Below are 21,240 nucleotides of genomic sequence, written 5' to 3'. Positions count from 1 at the left end.
GTTGAGTACTTTCAAAATTTCCACCCATACACACACATATACATAGAGAGAAAGGAAGAATGTAGAATGATACATGCATCTTAATGTACCATACTAGACATAGAGACAAAACCACATTTTTAATAGCTTTCCATATTGATTTCAGAACTATTTATCATGTGCCTGCAACAGCATACATTTGCAGACTTTAAAAACTAAAGCTAAGCTTCAAAATATTGGGCTTGATCCCAATCTCACTGTAAAATGGCAATGTCTCTGATGAAAATAATTACCCCAACATAAATGCGACCAGAAATGGGTAATTTTGTCTCACTGTGTTCCTCTTTTCATCTTCTTTAGGATGGGAAGTTGTGTGGAGATACAGTTCTGAAGTGCCCATACCTTTTGCAAGATGGCTGGAATGACTCCTTGGAGCTGCATTTGCCTGTACCCCCTCTTCTCTGCAAGGGACCCTTAACCAAGGGATCCAACACTGCAGCTTATTTTTCCTTGGTATTTCTTAGACATTGGCAAATTACAAAAGGGGCTTTTTTAGCATGATGATATCCTGATCTATTTTTTTTTTAACTCCAGTTTCTGTGGCTGTTGTAGAAAACAAAAGTGTGTGTGTGTGTGTGGTAAAAAAAACAAAACAAACAAACAAACCAACCCACCACCAACAAAAAAACAGAGCACCTCACCCTGCAACCCCTCAAATACTACCTGTTCTGGAGTGTTTGTAAAGATGTTAATGAAATGCCACATATTTCACCAGTTTTAACACAAATGTTCCCAAAACCTGAATGGAATAGGAACATTCCCTCTGCTGCTTAGAATGCTTAAGGCAGGTGGGCAAAGAAACCAAAATGGTATCACGATACCACAACAGGAGCTGTGAATACCAAAAGGTAACACCTGAAAAAAATGACTGTGCTTGAAAAAACTTGTGTTACTCAGCTAGTAACCAATCACTGTGCTCCATAGATATTCAGATTATCAATATATCTGTTACAGTGAATGCATCAACTCCAATTAGCCAAAGATAATAAGAACAACCTTCCTTTCCTCTGAAGAACTCAAGGGTAGTGAAATGCTTCTCCTATGGCAGAACGCTTCTCCTGTGGCACCATCCCCATTAGCCAAAATGTTCCCACATAAGCAGTTTAAACCGACCTGAGGTGCAGGTTGCTGTTTCCTATCTTGCTCTAAGGTTATTTTTATTGCCTTAGAGAACTGGTAGCTTTCTCTAAAAATCTGCACAGTAGAAGGATGATGAATTCCTACGGTTAATTAGTAATTTACTGATTGCATACTTAGCAACCAAACAGAATTTATACTCTACCACACTAATCACAGCATACTCTATCTGGGAAAGAAAATGAGGTAAGGAGAGGGTATGAAGCAATGTGTTTCATGAAGACAGCACTCAGCTCTCTAACAGAGCTGCAGCGGGCAGTATCTCGGAAACACCACAGAAAGAGTAATTTTACGAATGGCATAAAGCAGATAGCATAATGATGACAAAGATGTTGCCAGTGGACATTTCCCCTTCACATTAGAATGACGTACCCATGTGGGTAAGGTGAGACTGTTGTCCTTACCATCACAAAGCACAGACTTTGGGGACATTTTTGAAAAGACCAAAATCACAAAACAACACTACAACTGCAAGAGAATTAGCAGAGCAGCAGACTTTGGCCTTTTTAAGGATCTGCTTGGAAGATAGAGAAGGATGTGGGATTTGAAAGATCTGGGTCACCTTTCATTCGTTCCATGTAGAAGCAGACTAAAGCCACGAATGGGTCTAACTGGGCACAAGCCGATGTGTGTGTGTGTGTTTGTACTCACACACACATTGTGCACTGCAGTGGAAAAGGAAGCAGGAGAAGCTGTGAAATGTGGCATACTTCTTAAAACACAGGGCCTATTGTCTTACCTGACCAAATCTGCCTTAATCAGGTGCTGGCTCCATTTTAGCTCTTGAACACAAGCTCCTAGAGCTGCAAGGCACACAGTGCACTATAAAACCAAGCAAGTATAGGCCTAGCAGAGAAGGGTAAAAAACAGCCAAATACCATTTTGCTTTACCTGAGATCACTTTCGCTTTAGTTCTTTTGCCCAGGTGAAAAGACGTTTTCACCTGATCAGAAAACAAAAGAACAGCAACAGAAAAATCAAATGGGAATAGCAGGAAGTGGGAGCAATGTAAACTGCCAGTTATTTTGTGCATGCTTTTTTTTCTCCTTCTTTAATTTCAATTTGCAAAGACAGTGAAATGGAAAATGTGCCTCTAATTATTACCCCTCTGTGTTTCCTAAAAGCCTTTCTCTGAACTTTCAAGTCTCCTCAAGTTTCAGGTCCTCTCTCTCTCTCTCTGTCTTTTTCTCTCTCCCCCTTTTTTATTTAAACTAATCTAAAAAAGCTATAAAAAGCCTCTGACACTATAAATTTCCTTGTAAACCCTGGTTTTATAGGTTTAATTGCCTCATTTTACTGCCTTGCATGCTTTGTTCCTTCAGTATTTTAGAGAGCTGCCCCAGTATTTAGTACAAGCAGGCAACTTGGGGGAACGAGAGGCCATCTCCAAGCCCTCTACTAGAATTTGGATGTGGTCAGAGCTTTGGCATGGTTAGCACCCTATGGAGACTGAGCCTTGAAATGGCTCCACTCAGACTCACACATGTGGGAAGTTGACCTAGACAAAAATGGAGAAAAGCCTCAGCACTGGGAAATTCAAGTGTCACTTGGCATGGGATAAAATCACGCTCACAAGCCTTGAGGGTATGAGAGAAACCACAAAGGATCTCTCACAGGGGAAGGGGTGCTGGGAAGGTTCCTTTTGGTATTTCTATTACATGAATAGTTCTTTCTCAGAGTGTTTCCAAAGTATAATACAAGAATCCCAAAGAAACCTAAGCAAGTAGTAAGGACACTCTTGTGCTAGGTGCTATACAAGCAAGGTCAAAAAAATGAGAACCTGGGCCAAAGAGCTCCCTGTCTCAACAACTATCCTCTTCAAAGGGAAAAAGGGGCGTGTATCAAAATCCTACCAAGATTTCCCCTTTGTTCTTCACAGTCAGTAGGCTGCTGCTTCATCACAATGTTAATCCTAAAGCCTTGATGCCCAAGCAACTAGCAAAATACTCTTTTGCTTCAAACACACGCATTTCCTAATTCTGTCACTATCTGCTAAACTGACTTCCACAGATCTTAACTAGACACTGTGACTGTCCTGTGTGGTGCATCTTAGGGACAATTAGTGGGCAGAACAAGCAAGGGCTTATCCTATCCATGTTCCGTCCTTAACCCATATAAAAAAAGAAAAACAAGTAATTCACTCCAGAGTTGGACAGTAATTGCAGCGCACTAAATCACACCAGGAGACACAGTTTTGAATCCCTCCACTACATGATTTTTAAGGATGGACTTAGTCTATGTCTTCTAAAGACAAACCTCTCAAGAAATAGCTATACTTGATCTCTAAAATCTTTCCGCATCATAGGACGTTCTTAATATAATCTGCTCTTCTCTGTTTTCCTAATACTTCAACCTGTGGAATAGATGATCACTTTAAATAATACATCAGATTTCTGGCTTAGATTTAAGAACAGAAAATTTGAATGATTTTCTATTTGCAGAATTTATCTTTCTGCACACTGGCCATAGCATCCTGCAGGTCCCATGGGTTAGAAGGACATACTACATGGCAACCCCAAGCTTCCCTGGAAAAGGTAATTTTTTCTCAGTAGTGGAACTGTCAAATGGACTTGCACGTTTGTGAGTTTTCTCATTAAAGTACAAATAAAGCACCTTTATGTGTAGTTATTGCATAGGCACAGTCATCCTGCAGCGATGCTGTGGAAGTTTCTTTCTCTCTGGCTTGAGCCTCAGATCCAAGATCTTAACATAAAGTAAAATCAAACAGCACGACCTAATGCAGACCTTTCAGCAAAAGGGTAGGGCACTTTCCCCCTTGAGACAAAATCTTCAGAATCCATCTCAAGGCTCCTTGAAAACATCAGATGACATCCTTGGTGTCATCTGAGTCTAGAGATTTCTTTGATTATCGCATCCAAGTGATCTACTAAGAACTGTAGACTGTGCAGGATTTTCTTTCCAAACTCCTTCCTTTCTTTATCAGTTCTAGTTCAGGCATGGGAAGCAGAAAATACTAGAAAGAAGGGAGAAATAAATGAAAGCCTAAAAGCTTTCAAACAATTTGGTTTTGGCTTAACTGAGGAAATGGTAAAGGGATCCAAATGTGGGTTTTATTGGCAAATGAAGGTTTTTATTTTTTCTGTGTTTCCCTGAAGAAACAAGGCTTGTGAATCATGATGTGTAGGCATCTGTCACTACTTTTTGGTTTACAGTAACTTTAGACAATATTGAGCATTCTTAACCAAGTATGTCAGAGAGAAAGAAGTCTCAAGATTATTAAGTGTGTGCAAGTTTCATAAATGCTGGTCAGCCAGTAAAGGAGCAAGAAACAAATTTGTTTCCCCATCCTTAATCTAAACCATATAGAAACTTAAATTTCTTTATGCTGTTCACCGAGTTAACATTCTCTAAAATGGTTCTCCTAGCTCTGGTATAGGGGAAAGCGACATGCACACTGTATGAGGAACTGTTACCTTTGGTTTCTTCTGAATCTGCTTTTTTCTGGTAACTGAAGTAAAAGAGTAGCAACCAATTCATTTTTCCAGGCCACTCACAATTTTATAGACCTCTACTGGATCTCTCCTCAGCTACCTTACAGGCTGAAGATCCCTGGTCTGTTTAATTTTTCTTCATAGCTACGATGCTTTTCCCTCTCCTCAGGATTTCTTTTGTTAGCTGGCTTCTGTGAAGAAAAAAAAGAAACATTCCTTAGTCATGGAAGGAGAATTTAAAAGTGTGTGTTCATACACATGCTATTCCCTGTGAACAAGCAGATACTGAAAAAAATACACTGCTTGTTTTAGCCATTAAGTTGCTGGCAGCAGGGCAGGCAAAGGGAACAACGATGGAAGCCTCAAAAGGGAAAGGAAGAGGAGGGAGAGGCACTTAGAGGATCAAAATCTGGAGGAAAAGTATGTTAAAAACAAATGAACTGAAGAAAGAACTTGTTGTTGGTGAAGTTGATCCTTCATGCTGCCCTGCTATCTTGTAAAAGGAGTTTTATTTGCCTTTTTGTGGGAGTCCTGGGAGGAAACTATTAAAGGAACAGGCTTTAGGCAGTTTGTGGGGATGTGTATATAGGCATATTCGTGAGTGTGTGTGCGTGTGTGTGCTTGTGCGTGCATGACTGTGTGTTTTCTCCCTCCCTTTTACAAGGGCCAGTCAGGTCGCAAGGTTAAAGCCAGGGGGGACTTAGTTTGCGTTGTAAGAATTTTTACAAAGTGTAAAGGATCAAAGTAATTAGCTAAGGGTGAGAGCCCAGGACTGTCAGAGAAGTAATGCAGCCCCTGCCCGGAGTCTTGATCGCAGCCGACCTGACTGAAACTCCAGATCCTGGGAGTAAGGTAACCAACAGGTCTGAGCAGCACAGGGTGTGTTGCTAGATATGAGACTTGTAAGGAAGAGGAAAGGCAACATTTTGGATGGAGCGACTGGAAAATGTTCCAGGAGTGTGGCCGGATGAAGCACAGGAGCTTTTAGGTGCGAACATTTTAAAGGCAGCTGTCTGCTGCTGTGAGGGCTGCCAAACCACGCTGGCACTCTTCAGGGAGCAGGCCACCGCTTCCTGCTTCCAGCTGGCCTGCAAAAATTATCTGGAAGCAAGTCAGAGTTCTCCGTCCCCCAGCTTGGTCTTTCACAGCAAGCGAGAAGGAGACAGGCCCATGGGGTGACAAAGCATCAAGAAAACAGTGGATTCCAGGGAGCAGGTCACAGCTACCCACAAGTGGCAGCCAAGCTCCTTCACATTGGACATCTTTATTGCCCTACCAGCACTCCTGGCTGCCTTAGGATGCTCTCCTGATGCCGTCCAAGTCAACAGCACTGCCACCTAGAGCAGCTGTGCCAGGACAAGTCTCCATAGTGCTGGAGCATGGAAATTTCTCCTATTACACCAGTCCTGGGCTTCCTTGCCAAAACATATGAGCAAGAAGCAGCTGAGTCACTCTCTTCCAGCTCCCCACAGGAAGGAGCTTTGCCACTCTAAGCCCACATCACTTTTCTTGAGAAAGAAACTTTGATGACACAGATCTTCTGTGTCTACTGAAGTAACTCTGGTTTTCATTCCTCGAACGACAGCGGTATATGTGCATGCTATTCACCTCACAGCAAGAAAATTCACTGTTATTTACATTGCACAATCTATCTGGTGATCTAGTGTTCCAGGGCCCTCCCACTCCTTTTTTCTTCCTCCTACAGTAAAGAGAAATATCCAATATTGGGAAATACACGCTTGACACAAACTGCTATGGAGAAGTACAGGGATGAGAAAAGATCTCTAGCCAAAGAGACTGCCCTACTTCTGCATGACTTCCTCTGGTCCAGAGGTGGCTTCCATGTGTAAAAAGCCAAACTACAATGCAAATAAACACAGGCTGCACCATGCAGCGCCTCCAAGTCCCTGGAGTCACCCGCAATCGTGATCGGCACTAGTAATGAAGAATGGATTGTGTTCTGTCTTGGGAACAGAGATCAAGGTCTTCCACACAGCCACAGAAGAACGTGCTGGGCACCGTATGCTTCATCCAGCTAAGCCACCAGAACCCTCACCTTGTTAAACAAAACCATAGAGAAACTTAAATTGCAGGACTCATTCAACAAAAAGCTTATTAGCTGCCACTATTAGAATTCACAAAAATAGGAAGGAATTACGGAGTGAAACTCCAGCTATCTCTGCATCCCAGCTGGTGAGAAACCGTACGTCCACTTCACACGGAACGCTGGGATGGCAGGAGGAGGAGGCATTTCTACACCCCAGCTCCAGCTGCTGTTTGAAAGGAAGGTATTTACTCATGGAAAAGCTTCTTTTTTAAACTACTGCATTAGTTTTATTAACTGTTCATACTCTACATTTCACCTTTCCTCCCCAAATTATGCTCATCTTTGAGAGAGGAAAAACACATTGATGCCTAACCACAACTTGGCTCACAGCCGCCTTCTGTCTCCAGTCGCTGCGAGGATGAGTTAGTGCTCTGGAGGTGTTATCGATCTCCAGGCACGGATTGTCTGGCTGCATGCTCCTCGTGTCTCCTACCCTGCACCACTCTGCCAACCTGCGATCTTCCTTCTCTTGGCGTCCCCCTGCTTCTGAGCCTGTTTGAGATGCAAAATGTACAGCTGGCAGGTGTGGCTCCATGATGGCCCGCAGCCATTTATCACACAGTTCTCAATAAGCTAATAGCCCTAATGTGTGAAAATTGATTTCTGGGGTGAATGCAGAAGTCCCAGTGATTTACACTCTATTTCCAATTGATGAGGCTCAATTGATTTCAACGAGTACTAAAATATTTACCATAGTGAAAGCAGGGGGAGGGAGCACGGTGTGGGACCGGGAACAGGCTCATCACTCACAGTGAGGCATCCAGCAGCACTTGTAAACAGCACCGTCAGCCTGTGGAAGGGCCCATCAGGAAATGAAGCATTTGGTGCAAGAGGAAAACTACTTGGTCAGCATTAAGGTGCGAGAAGAAGGAAAGCAATGACAAAAAATGAAGGAAAAAGGGATGTGCCGTAAACACAGCCTTCCAGCTTTGGGGTGAGCTAAGATTCACGAGGAAAGAGACATCATCCTAGAAATCCTGGAGAAATCTCCCTGGGTGTGCTGCCAGGACTAGTCTGAACTCCAGGAGGTTTCACCCATCCTGGGTTCATGATCCATGAACTCCATGACTGCAAGGCTATGTTTGAGGTTAACATGGAACCAAGGGTCAGCAAGCTGCCCAAACACCGAACCACAACCACCGAGTGGGACAACACTGCCAATTACCTAATTCCCAAGTGGCAGCATCCACAAACCAACTGCCCTTGCAAAGCGGACAGGAGAAGGTGGAGAAGGAAATGGAGAAGAACAGAGGTTGAAGCACTCTCACAGCCTACAAGCTCACTTACTTCCATTTTCCTGAGACCTGTAGACTTACTACCCTTTTCCCCCATCTCTCCTTCCACCTGAACCTGAACCAACACACCCAGCTCTCAGCTCCCCCTGCTCTTTCCCAAGCCATCCTATTTATCAATCCGCTCCTCTCCTCCCCTTCCCTTGCCTCTGCAGGGTAAAGTTCCCATTTACCAGATCAAAGGTTAGCTCTTGTCAGACCAAAAGCTTTGATATACATCTCAGCAACTAATCATTTCCAAGTTCAGAGCTGACCCCATATCTTTGTCTTTGTCACTCAGAAGAGATTTCAGGGGTAGAGGCTTGTGAGCATTTCACAGAAAATGATGAAAAGCCATCTTTTAGCAATGGGGTCAGATCTAGATCTAGGTGTGAAACAGCTAATAGTCACGGGGTAGAAATTTTTCTAAGGGGCAAGGGACAGCTGGGCAAGGGGGCTTTCGCCCACCACACATCCCCATAGGACATTATCACAAGGAAGTGGAGGTGCTGCCCCATTCGCCGCCCTCAGAGCTGTCTGCATGGGACTGCACCTGGAAATCTGGCAGCGTTTGGGTCTCCATTTCCAGGTCAGTGCCAGCCCATTGAGCCAATATCGCCACACTCCTTGGGTTTATCGTGGCATGATCTATTCTGAGATCATCTCTCACTAAGTGGTGGTGTATTTCCTGTATCGCTCTGTCTTTTCTGATTTTTTGAAGACGCCTGCATAAGCAGAGTTTCTCTACCTCTTGTCATCCATCTACTCACGCTGCTATTCACCCATGATGTCAAAATGCTCTGGGGACTATGAAGTAACAATAAACACAGAGAAATAAATTCAGCTAAAAAAAAAAATATCTTATTTCTACCGAACTCCCAATGCAGCAATGTCAGAAGATGAGGAGCACAACATGCACCGAGCTTAATGTACAGAGTGCAGTGACGTAACCCCTCCCAGACCTACTGCATTACTTGTAGGTACAGTGCCAGCTCCTCATCTGGAGAAGATCAGGGCAAATTTGTTGAATCACCCAAATGAGAAGCTGCTTCAAAAACATTTGTGAAATCATTAAAGGGATCAGCCAGATGATGAGCACTAGGACAACCCCAGCTAACAAAAAGCAAGAAGCCAACGGGGCTGTATTAGGCTGTAGCAGGCAATTCACTGAAAATTTAAACTTACCATTAGAAATTCGTAGCAAACTCCCAACCTGCCAGCTGCAAAGGAAATTACTGATCACTATTTACATTATTCACCTTTGTTATTCCGTTCTTCTTGGAAAGTGCAAATGAAAATACCAGCTTTGCTTCTCAGCAGTTTTGTAGGTTTTTTTTTCAGCCTTCAAATAGCCCAGTCTGACAGCTAAGCTTTGGGGTTGAACACTCAGAACACCTCATTGCCATGGAAGTCTTTGTACTAAAACCTTAAACTTAAAACCTTGCCCTTTACTTCTCAACATACTGAATGGAAACACAATTTTGGCTGCTTTCTTCTCATCCTGGCACTCTATGGCAGATCCTTCAGCAAGAAGTTATTTGCCCAAGCAAAAATACTTCTAGCTGCTAGCGAAAGAGCCTTGCTAGCATGTTTGCTTTTCTCATTTCGTTTGAAATAGCAGAAAATGAGAGAAGTAAAGGTATTAATGCTACCACCAAGTGAATATTGGTCAGCTACAGCAGTGATGAGTTCCATGTAACAGCTCATCTTCCCTTTCACCCTCTGATTTTCCAGTTCCCCACTTTACCTAACTCCTTACTCTTCTTCTTAGTATACAGTTCAAATGATCACTTTTTTTTTTTTTTTTTTTTTTTTGAGTAATAAAAGAAGAAGAAGAAAAAACTACACCACCACCCATGTCTTGTGGGCAAAACTAAAGCAATTCCACGGTTTCTTATTCCTCTGCCACTGACCTACTCCGTGACATCCAAAGCAAGTCACTTCATCACTCCCTGCTTTCTTTCCCCTTTTTGACAAGCTACAAATTTGCAGTACTTGGAAAATTCGGTACAGTAAGCTCTCAGCAGTGTAAAGCAGCACTAATTGTTATTCACCTTCACAAAAAGATGACGTAGTGTTTCATCAGCAAACGTCCCCAAAGACAATTGAGCTCTCTAGGTGAAAAATGATATGCAAGTGCAAAGTGTTTTTTAAAAATACTGGAAATACATTTTATAAATAATAAAAGAGGAGAAACTTCCATTTTAGCCTATGTCTGTTCCTCTGGCCATCCTCATTCCCCCTTCCCCTGCTCACTCTGCATAGCTGTATAGAAAATCAGAATCCAGTCTCAGCAAATCCTATTGACTGTCTCCTGTCACTCACCTGATTAAAGGTTCCACTTACATCCAAATGGTTAGAGCCATGACTCTGAGCCATTCATAAAACCCGTATTGAAGGATTAGCTTTCACAAACTTTGCCTTAATGATTATGCATTCTATTGATCAGTGAGGGAAACTATAAAAATTGACACCAGAATAAACTTTGAAGGACTGCTCTCGCTCAGCAGAACTAGGATCAATTTGAATCGACCAGGATGATAGGGAAGGGGGGAAAAACAACTGCTCTCCATTAGCTGGGTGTAATCCTGATTAGCTAAATGTTTAAGTTTTCTTTTTTCTATCTGCCTCTATTTGACTGCTGAAATCTGACAGCATTTTAGCATGATGCAGACTATCAGACCTCGAGGTTAACTCTCTAAAATGCACTGGTGCATGCTCATTCCACCTTTGCTCCACAGATAAGCCCTCATTCATGACTGCTTTGATGCAGAGATTTTCTTATCCCCGTTCCCCAGTTTAAAACAATCCAACATACCACACTGATTATTTTGTTCACGGAGGGAATAGGTATTAGCTACTGATAACGAAAAGGAAACAGCATGTTAATATGACATTCATTCTTAAAGTCAACCAGCAATTCTTTAGTTTTTACTCTTGGAATTGTTTTCCAGGGCCAACCCCTTTTTAGCCAGCATATGCACACATTCAGGTATCCAGTTTTGGCTAGCCTGCCCTAAAGAGGAAATGACTAGACACATGTACTCAGAAGTTTAACTGCTCTCTTAAATATTTCATTTGGTTTAATAAAAGGGAAAAAATCTTCTTCCCATAAAACTTTCCTCTTTCAAATTTCAGACCCTCATGGCTACAGTAGAGAAAATGACTGTTGCATTTACGCGTGTGGTTTTCTATTGAGCAGACTCTACTCTCCAGCTGCCAGCCTGAACATACAAACACATACACACCTGCCTTTCAACAGGCATCTGCTGGTTAGCTGCGATACCCATTTCCAGTTCCTCTTCTTCTTTGTATTTTACTGCCTAATCCCAATTATCCAATTTCATTTCAACAGTCGTCATGAATTTGAAACAGCAGTTGTAAAGATTGGTATACGGCCTTCCCAAGGCATTTCAGCTCCAGCACATGCAGAGGAAGAACAGCAGGAGCTCCCCAAGAGATTTTACAAGAGCTGCATCCAGAACCTGGCTAACATTTCCACATGAGTAGCTGTCCTTTTCCAAGGAGAATGGATAAGATCCAGTCCAGCAAAGCAGATGTTTTAAATCACACAATGAACCTTATCTAGAGTCCAGCCTTCGTGGCCATTGAAGTCCAGCTCAAGTTTATATTATGCTAAGATATTTTCCCAGACTCGATTTCCAGGTGGTCACTTGAATCATTTTCAGTGGTCTTCTTTTACAGTGAGATTACTCACAGAACAAGTGATCCATTTTCTCTCGTTTGACACTCCTCCCTACTGTTTTACGTAGTACACTTGGGCTAGTCTGAGGGAACAGGTTATCAAAAAAGAGAACCGAGAATGAACCGATAAAAACAGGCAATTTGAAGCAGTAACATCCTTCCAGTAAAACAGGATGGCTATTTTTATTCTCCATAAAAATAATTCTGGGGTTATAAAAATTAGGTAATGGTGTGTAACTGAGCTGGATTCATGTCACCTAATTTTAGCAGTTGGGAAAGGAGATTTAGCCAAGGCAGTTACCTAGGCTTACTGCTGAACCATGGGCACAGGAATCCCCAGGAGGTAACATAACCCATCCATTCTAGATACTTTTTGGAGGACAAAACAGCTCACCTTCTAACCAGCATGCACTAGACCATCTCTGAGCTATCTCTATGGACCCAGGAAGAAGCAATAAGTATGGTCAAAACAAGCAGACGAGGTCCATGTGATGAATACAGACAGCATTTAAAAATAATTCTCAGATGTCTTCAAAGATAGAGGCTCAGCAAAAGAGCAAAACAGCATACTCAATAACAACTTCAAAGGCCCCAAAGTTAAACTCGAAAGTACAGCTGATGTCATGAAAAGGAAGATTGCTGTAGCTTAAAGTAAAACAACGGGTGGATTACGCTGACCAGAAGCTACAGCCAGACATATTCAAATTAGCAGCTAAATGCTTAGTCATGGTAATTAACTATTGCAACAGACTGCTAGGAAATGTTGGACATTGCCTACTTCTGAAAGTTTGGAAGCTTTTCTGGAAGACGTGTCTGCCACTTGCAACTAAATGGATTCAAACACACTGGCTTGCTTTGGAGAACAAATCAGACTGGATAACACATAGCTTTGACCTTTAATGCTATTAATCTATGAAAAGAGGCTAATTCTCATGATTGGAATAAAAAAGCCAAGCACGTAAACATATCTTCCGACAAACAAAATTTACGAAATGGCATAAAATGAAAATTCTGCACTACACTTGAAAGAAATTCAAACAAGAACTACCATAAATAAAAATATTCACAATCTTAACTGCATATAAGTTGCAAGTAGACTGAGTCAATGTCACCTTTTGAGTGTTATTTAAATAAGTGCTGTCTAGTATTCATTCTACTCCCAAGGTTCTCTAACAGTTTCTAAAAGTTCTCAAAGTGATGAATTTGGAGTAGATGACGTTCTCATTTAGATTGGAGGCTTGAAAAAATACGTGAAAAATCTTTACGTTTTGCAGCAGACTGAAGAAATGTAACAATGGTTGAACTTAAAACATAAAATAAAATAAAATAATTATATTACTAACAGGAGTGATCCAAGTTGAGTAAATATGACTTAATTGCTGATCTAAAGAAAAGAAAAAACATAGCTAAAGAGTTTCACTCCAGAAGGCAAAGCAGATAGAGATATATGGGGACGATAAACTGATTTGGCAAAATTCATTCCAAATCTATACATGGTCAATAAGTCCTTGTGGAAATTGTTGGAATATGAGGTCGCTGGCATTCGGCAAAAAGACATTAATAGACATCTAAGTGGTTAAGATCATTTATTAACAACGTAGCTTTAAAATATTACAACATGACTAAGCTGGCTTTATTGGAAGCCCTGTTCCATACAGGCACAAAGTATCCGTCAGACCTTTAAAGTCATTTGCAATAGCGCATCTCGTCTGAGCTTAATACAGTCCTAGGGGTGGCATGAAAGCCTGCTGACACGGCACGCAGCCATCACTGGGCCAGGGCCTTCTCTTTGGCCTATTCATCCTTAAGAAACAAGAAGGAAGTGCTCTAGGGCACAAGTGTCATGGAAAACCAGACGAGATGGATAACAAAAGCCCTCCTAAAACCAAGTGGTCATTCTGCTTGAAACTCTTTAGGAAACCTTAAGAGCTCTCAGACTTTGAACCCCGAATATATTTTCAGTTCCAAGTAGTTCCTTGGCTAATCCAAGCTCACCACACCTGAAACCACTGAAAAATATCCAAGCAATGAACGCTTAACGAAGCAGGAAGCTAACCCCTCCAGACTCTTATCAACACCACTGAATCATTCTGCCCAAGAATGAAAGTTGTTGGGGAACGGTCACAAGGAGAGGCTACGTCTGAGCTTCTGGGACATCACCAGATAGTGGGGTGAATATTTATCTTTCTAAAGAGCAACAAGGAAAAAAAGTACATTCCCTTTGCAGTTGCCAGTGATAATGGATGCTGTGTGAGCTAAAAACCCAGCAGTTAAAAGCTACATTTATTATCACTCTATCTCACACCAGCAAATTTATGATCCCTTCCAGACCTAAAACATCAAAGCAGAGCAGGAGTCAGAGCCTTTTCAGACTGTTATTTTTTTTCTTCTTCTTTTCACATAGATTGCTTTATTTATTTTTTAAAAGGAGGTGGGCATTAAAACCAAAATCTGACCTTTGATCCCCTGAGGCAACTCATTACTTACAAGGGCAAATAGGGAGCTGAAAGTTTTTCCTGCATGAAACCGTAAATAATTCTTACATACATCCACAAATCACTCTAGGTTGGTAAAGTAAATAGTAATTGGTAGGTTTCTCCCTAGAGGCAGGTCTGAAGGGGGCTGTAGATTAGAGTTAGGGATTTTTTGTTTAAAACCATGTTTCCCTCAGCCCAGTGCTCCAGATGCTCAGGTAATATGTGAAGTTTTGGAGGTTTGTGTACGGTAGGATTGTGGGGAGGGGAAAGAGTGGCTGTTTTTCTTATGTTTGGCAGTTTCTCATGTTGGAATTTAAGAGATTCACAACTTTAGGGCAAAGGGGAGCATTAAAAAAATTAAATGCCACATATGTACAACAGCCTTTTCCCTGCACAATCAAGGTTTAAGGAAGGGACGTTCTTCACACCTCCTGAATAATCAGCCCCATTGATTAGTTTGAAGAAGTAGCAGACTATTGCCTCCTACCCTGTTTTTTAATGTGAATGACCCACCGGAGTTAAACATGACACACAGGCAGTACACATTATCAGCTTTCAATGTTCGATAAATTTTACCCAAAGCACCTAAAGCCTACCAAAGTTCAAATCCCTTTTCAACCATCACTGTTTCAACTGTTATCCAAATGCTTTTATTCAACATCAGTCATTCAGAGAAAACTAAATAAGATATCTGTACTTGTTACTGGAGGAATGCAGCTATTATATCTGACCAGCTAATAGAGTGAGAAGGTGCACTAAGATTATCAACACCAGTTGACATCTTCCCATGCTGGACCAATCAGACCTGCCTATCATCAAAATAGGATTACCCAGCGGTGCACCGTCACAGCACAGTGATTTTCTCTGCAGGAAAATTATTTAAGAGCTTGCTGATAGCGTGTCAAAGAAAAGCCATCAAATGTAGAGGAGCTCTGTGCAAAACACCATGATCCCAGGAAAAAAAAAAAAAGGATGCATAACTGTTACACTTTGATGAGAAAGGTCAGAATCATGAGGATAGCGAGAAAATGGAGCAGGAAAGTGGATATTTATAAGTGTGACTGACACGTTTCTAACTGCATGGACTGACTACAGGCAAACACAGTTATTTGCAAGGAGAAAACTGGTCCCAAGCGTGGTTCTATTTCCAAGAAAAAACAGGGGCCATAAATCTACATTTAATAATTGAAACAAATGGCCTGACTTCTAGCCAGGCTGAGCACAGTGTACTGAGGAAACCTAAGGTATTGATTAAGACATGGGATTTTTGTACCTGGCCTCTGACGTCTTTGAAAACTTTAACTTCCAATGCTAAAGCCATGTGTGGAGTTTCATCTTAGACAACATTATGTTTGAAATTTCTTAGGTTTACCTTTCAGGCCCCTTCAGTCCCAAGACCTAAGACCCTTAGCATGTGCCAAAAGAATTCCCAGGAGTTCTGCTGAGGAGCCAGGAGACAACACAGTAAAATATGCAGGAGTTGCACTAACTTTCTAATGCAACAGCCTCTGTTGTTACAAGCTCTCTGTACTAGGCATAGCTGGAATATAAAATTGCACTAACTCACACTACTAAAAATTGGAGTAGCAGAAACACTTGGTGTTTCCACATCTCTGACCTACAGCTTTCCCCCAAAGGATTTACACTCTGGGGCAGGAACGACAAAGCCATACATGAAGCTGGTCCTGAACTGCTGCAGTTTGCATACAGAATTACTGAGGTAAAACAAAGCAATGTGCTTACTTTTAATAAATCAGGTTGAAAAATATCATGCATTCAGAGTGTGCTTCACAAGAAGTTCAGTCATCCTTCCTGAAATAATGGGAATCCAGGCCTTTATTTAAGTACATAACAAGAAAGTGATTTATTTTCAATCTCCCAGTGAATCAGGAAATTGTTTCTATTCCCAGACAGAGAACAGAGGCAAAGATAGATTAAACACCCAAATATCGCACTAGAAGCCTTTGGCAGAGTAGGAAACCAAACTCACCCCTCCTTTCTGAAACGTAGCTCAGCTTCTTAAACATCAGACCATCATTCCAACCCTCACGTGATGCGGAGACACATACGCCGCCTTCTGTGGGGCTCAGAAGCATGAAGGCAGCAGCTAGTAAAAGATTCCTGCTGGCCCAGACTCAGATCCTGTCTGGACTCAGGGAACAGGTTTCTGGTTTCAAAAAGTGCTGAGCTGAAGTTGGTTTCCATCAGTTGCAACCTTTTTAACAAAACAGGGATTTTTCTCCAGCAAGTAAAGCCATAAATCAGGACATCTCCTGAGGTTCTTTCTTTTGTTTTCCTTTTTTTTTTTTTTTTTTTTTTTTCTTCTAGTTAGTGTGCCCTCCCTCCCCTTTCCATCCCTCCAGACTTACTTCATAAACATTAGCTTTCAAGCATCTCTTCCCCCAGAGGACATATCATAAACATCATGTTAAATATTTAGAACAGGAAACCACCTCACTTTTCTAGCTACATAAAAGCTATCTTGGGAGGGTGCACTTTCTGTTCTTATGTCTTTTATTTATTTATTTCCTTGTGCAAATCATTTCAATAATCAGGGAGCTTACATTTGCCAGGGACATTTGACAACAGTGTTAAAAAGCCCCCCTGAACCTGGCCAAAGAGAAATAATCTGGGATACCTCAGGGTTAGGCAGTGCCTCAGAAGCACCCTGCTCCTTGCAGTGCCTTCGCAGGCCTCAGATAATCACCACCAGGTCACCACAGAGCTCAGATGAGGGCCTCAACAATAACAAACCAAGGCCACTTGGCAGCACTGGCTGCATCCACATTAATGTCCAGCTTCTGGCTTGCTCGCCTTACCTTCCCTGAGCATCCCCTGGAGCCACTAAGTTCACATGCAGCAACAAGCTTTAATAATAGGCAAGCATTAAACACCACCAAGACCCCTCACGCTCAGTTGTAAACACTGGCAGTTCCAGGCTAGATTCAAAGCCAGATGAGTCAAAAGTATATGGCACAAAAGCCTTTCTGATGACTTCAGATGAAGGAGGATTTCTTGTTTTCCCTCTCCTGTGATATGCCCCGTGCCCTCACCCCACCTGGATTCATAGTCAGACCAAAGGCTTTAAGCAGAGGGTGCAGTCCCACCTCTGGGCACCTCTCCGTCCCTCAGACATTGCGTTACCTCAGTACTCCGGCCACCTCAGACCGCTCCAGCCTCACGCACTCACGACTGCCCTCGAGCGTTTATGGGGCAGTCCTCTTCCCTGCTCCTTCCCACACGTAGGCAGTGGCAGCAGTCTGGGCTTTGGGCCCACGCACACGCAGGACAAGGGCCCCTCTCGCGTGACGGGGACATGGTTGGGGCAGTGGCTGCAGGCCAGGAGCCAGCTGTGGTCAGGAGAAGGTAACTGCTCAGCCCACACACTGCCTGTCACTATGATACAGTTTAGATCCTAACCAAACACCTGAAGCTTCAGTTACCCCAGTGCTTTATATTCTTAGGAGATTTCACAAAGTAAGCCACAGACAAAGACTAAGATCCTGTTTAGTGTGACCCTGCTGCCATGCCCACCACACCGCCGAGGATTTTGTTCAACTGTCCTTTGAAAAACCCCACCTATTCTGCTGACTCCTCCAGCAGACAAATCCACACCCCCAAAACCTCCCCTTTGCACTTCCATTCACCGGTCCCAGCTATTCTTTTGGCTTCCACTTCATCATTCTTCTGTGTACTTTGTGTGTGCCCATCAAACGCTGGCCTCTTACTCTACTCATGCTGCACATCTTTCATATAAACTAAATCTGCTGAACTGAGAGCCTTTCCCCATTAAGTTGGTCTCTGGATACCTTTAATATTTAATTTACTTCATTTTAAGCTTCCAAATTTTGATAAGAAGTTGGCAAAAACTGAACTTAACAGTACGAGTAGCCACCAAAAGTACCAAGGCCATGAAGAAAATAAAACAAAAAATCATTACTGCAGCCCCCAAATTACCTTTCTCTTCCACAGCACATTGCAAGGTCGCAGTAATTCATTCTCCACCATCTCCCCCTTCATCTGCCTGGCCCAGGGGAAGGCAGTGCGGGAGTTAGGCAAACCATGAAGTCCTGCTTCGGTCCTGTTTTGAAGATTTAGAAGGTGCAAAGGGGTTGATGTTGGCTTTTCAGATGTGGACAAATCTCACCCATTGTACTTAGGTGAACCAAATTCTCAGTGATGCAAACTGAAAATCCTTGCCAAGTATGCACGCAAGAGAAAGAAAAACAAAGTCCATAAAGATTTATAGATTGCTTTAAAATGTATTCTCCCTGAACCATGACCTGCCCCTAAAAGCACTACCAACCTGGCTGAAAAGCTGTAGATACCTGAAGGATTCATTCTGCTGGAGTGAGTGCTTTAGTGAAGATCAACAGAATTAACAAGCTAAACTTCAGAGTACTAGTTCAGTACCTCATAAAAACAATAACATGAAAAGTTTTATGTCTTTGAGTTGTATGTTTATACTAAAAAGGACTTTTTAGGCCCTAAGGATGTACAAGACCACAGTGGTCCACTTCTTTATACTTACACCTAACACTTCTCACTGAGTTACATCAGCTGCTTGCTGCCAGGTCCACAATTGTGGCTACTTTGAAGTACACCCCTTCAAAAGACAAACCCAGCCATCAGCATAAACATTCAGTTGGGCAGGGGTCTACATCTTCACACACAGTTTACTAGGCTATGCAAACTCCGAGTTGGCAAAACAGACCTAAAAATCTCTTTACAAGAACAAATGCCCTTGCACAATCCTAGTGTTTCCTGCTTTTAGTTAGGATAAAAACGAGAAGAAATAGCAGTCTCTATGGCACTAAAAGCATGTCCACTTTCACTATGTCAGAAATGGGATCATGAATAGAAGTGTGTGAAAATAAAACGCACAAACATCAAAAAACAACAGATCATATTTTGTGATCATTTTGTTTCAGGCAGGAAGGCTGAGGCTGGTTCTAATTTGAATCTAACCAGTTGGCCAGGCCCTACCTTATATATTATCTTTGGAATGTGAGTCATTTTGTTGGCTTAGTTATTTCTTCTTCTGTAACATGGCACTCCTGACTGCAGTGGTATGTGGGAGCTATTTTTATTGGGTAGTAGTGAAAGGAAGTGATGGATAGAGCTGGTTGGGAACATTTTCAACAAAACATTTTTTCATTAGAATTTCCTAGTTGCTCAAATGTGAAGTTGTTCACACTGAAATGGTTGGTTCCAGCCAATTTTTTATTTGAAAACAAAACTTGGAAAAAAACTCAAAATAGCCAATTCTAGTGTTTCTAAACAAAAAAGTTCAGTTGTTTCAGCCAAAATAATTTTGTTTTGAAATTAAGAGAGAAAAATTATGTCAAAACAGAAACAAAATTTTATTTGAGAAAGACCAGACAGGCCTGATGAAGGAGCAATCCAAAGCATGCAAAGCCAAATACGTCCTCTGCATAAGTACGTACTTGATTTTTTCTCTTTAGATTTTAAGTTCTTAGATGTTTTCAAGCCTTTGGCTTTTCATCTCAGTTCAGAACAGTAGCTCCTTTTCATGGCCTCTTTGAGAATTTTAAGAACATCAAAACCCTCCTCTTGCTTCTTTGGCAGAACAAGCAGAGCACTGTATGGGCATGGGCTTGGGAAGGCAGAATCCTTGAAACACCTCCTGGTCAGGGTCATCCTGGTACTGTAGCACACAGTCCCTACATGATGTGGTGTGGTCAAACGCAGATGGTAAACCACATGTTGGAAACCTACCAGTCCCAGGTGCCCACAAAAGCCAAAAATTAAAAGGGTGTATCCTCAATGGATGACCAGCCACTCCTGAGACCCTGCCTTTCCCTGTGGGGTTTTCGTAACAGCTTTCAAAAGTACGGCCAGCTACATCTTAAGCAAAGCTGGCCAGTGATCTAGGAAACTCTTCAATTATAGATGAGCACCAATAAACAGCCAGTGACTTGCTGGAAATTATGAAGTATAAATAATTGAGAAGCAGGGAGTTGGCCCAGAGGTACCCTTCTCTCTTGCTGATTCGTCTTAATGCATTTCCTTGATGCAACTCCCTGCTGTGTACCTAGCGCTGAAGGGAGCTGCAGGATAATGGCCCTTGAAGAATATGCTGACCTGCTTCTACATGGAGTTATAAATACGTGATCATCTACCAACCTGAAAGGTGCAACAAAGGCAAGGGGGTTAACTCAGGGAGCCCAATTCTCATCCGACTTCCAGCAAGGAAAGCAGTAATTGTATTTGAGTACAAAGGGGTTCTCCTGTCCCAGTGGAGAATGGTGTCTGGCAGCAGCTTATGTGAAAGGACTGAAGTATTTATTTGTTGCTGCTTTTGCATGGTGTCATTAAACAGGAGACTCGATTACAAGAGTGCAGGAAGCTGCCCTCAGTTATTTAATGGGCTGACACCCTGAGCCCTCCTGTGAAAGGAAAGACTTAACTTCAGAGATCTTGGGCTTCCAACCTTGACAGCTAAAGGTCTGCAATGGATTTTCAAATAGATGAATCCCAAAATGAGGGAAGCAAGCCTTTCTTGGGGCTGCAGCTCTGGGGCAGGACATGAAACAAAACCTGAAAGCTCAGCTCTCCAAAGAAGTTTATGAGTGAACAGGGCTTTGGCCACAGCTTCTCCCTTACTGCAAAGGAAAAAGATCTTCTGGGTAACACAGACCAACATTTTCACCTTTGAGACATTTCTACAAAGCCTGTCAGATAAGAAAATGTTATCGGAGAGGATAATTTCTTCCTGCCCTGCTGGGTCAGAGATGCTGAAATAAAACAACCCAACAGGTAGATGTAGAGCAAGGACCACAGAGGCTATTTGTAAAGAATCAAGAGCACCTGCCTATGCTCTGTCATGGATGATTCTAAAGGAATTTTATTGTTAACACCCGTCAGTTAACAGCTGTCTCACATCTTGCTGCTTATGCCATATTAATGTTTAATATAACTGTGGATGCTGTCACAATCCATATAAAATTTAAGGTCTCACTTAAAACTTGTAGCAAAGGTTCCCATTCAGTAACAAAGCATTGGGTCATAACCGTATCTACTTTCATGAG

At 42.2% G+C, this 21,240-nt stretch overlaps 1 long non-coding RNA gene across 3 annotated transcripts in view; it reads right to left on the bottom strand.

The window, feature by feature from the left end:
• Window positions 1-1,479: 1,479 nt before the first annotated feature.
• The window catches only part of LOC118174967, a 45,072-nt gene continuing 25,311 nt past the window's right edge, over window positions 1,480-21,240 (bottom strand). For all 3 annotated transcript variants that reach the window (XR_004754826.1, XR_004754824.1, XR_004754827.1), the window contains 4 exons: window positions 4,611-4,819; window positions 3,790-3,987; window positions 2,068-2,119; window positions 1,480-1,979 (listed from right to left, as the gene is read on the bottom strand). This is a non-coding gene — a long non-coding RNA (uncharacterized LOC118174967). The remainder of the gene's footprint in view (window positions 1,980-2,067; window positions 2,120-3,789; window positions 3,988-4,610; window positions 4,820-21,240) is intronic.

The sequence above is a fragment of the Oxyura jamaicensis genome, chromosome 15 (assembly GCF_011077185.1).
Source record: "Oxyura jamaicensis isolate SHBP4307 breed ruddy duck chromosome 15, BPBGC_Ojam_1.0, whole genome shotgun sequence".
Lineage (NCBI taxonomy): Eukaryota > Metazoa > Chordata > Aves > Anseriformes > Anatidae > Oxyura > Oxyura jamaicensis.
Note: the sequence above shows the minus strand (reverse complement) of the source record. Positions and strands in the feature narration are given on the sequence as shown.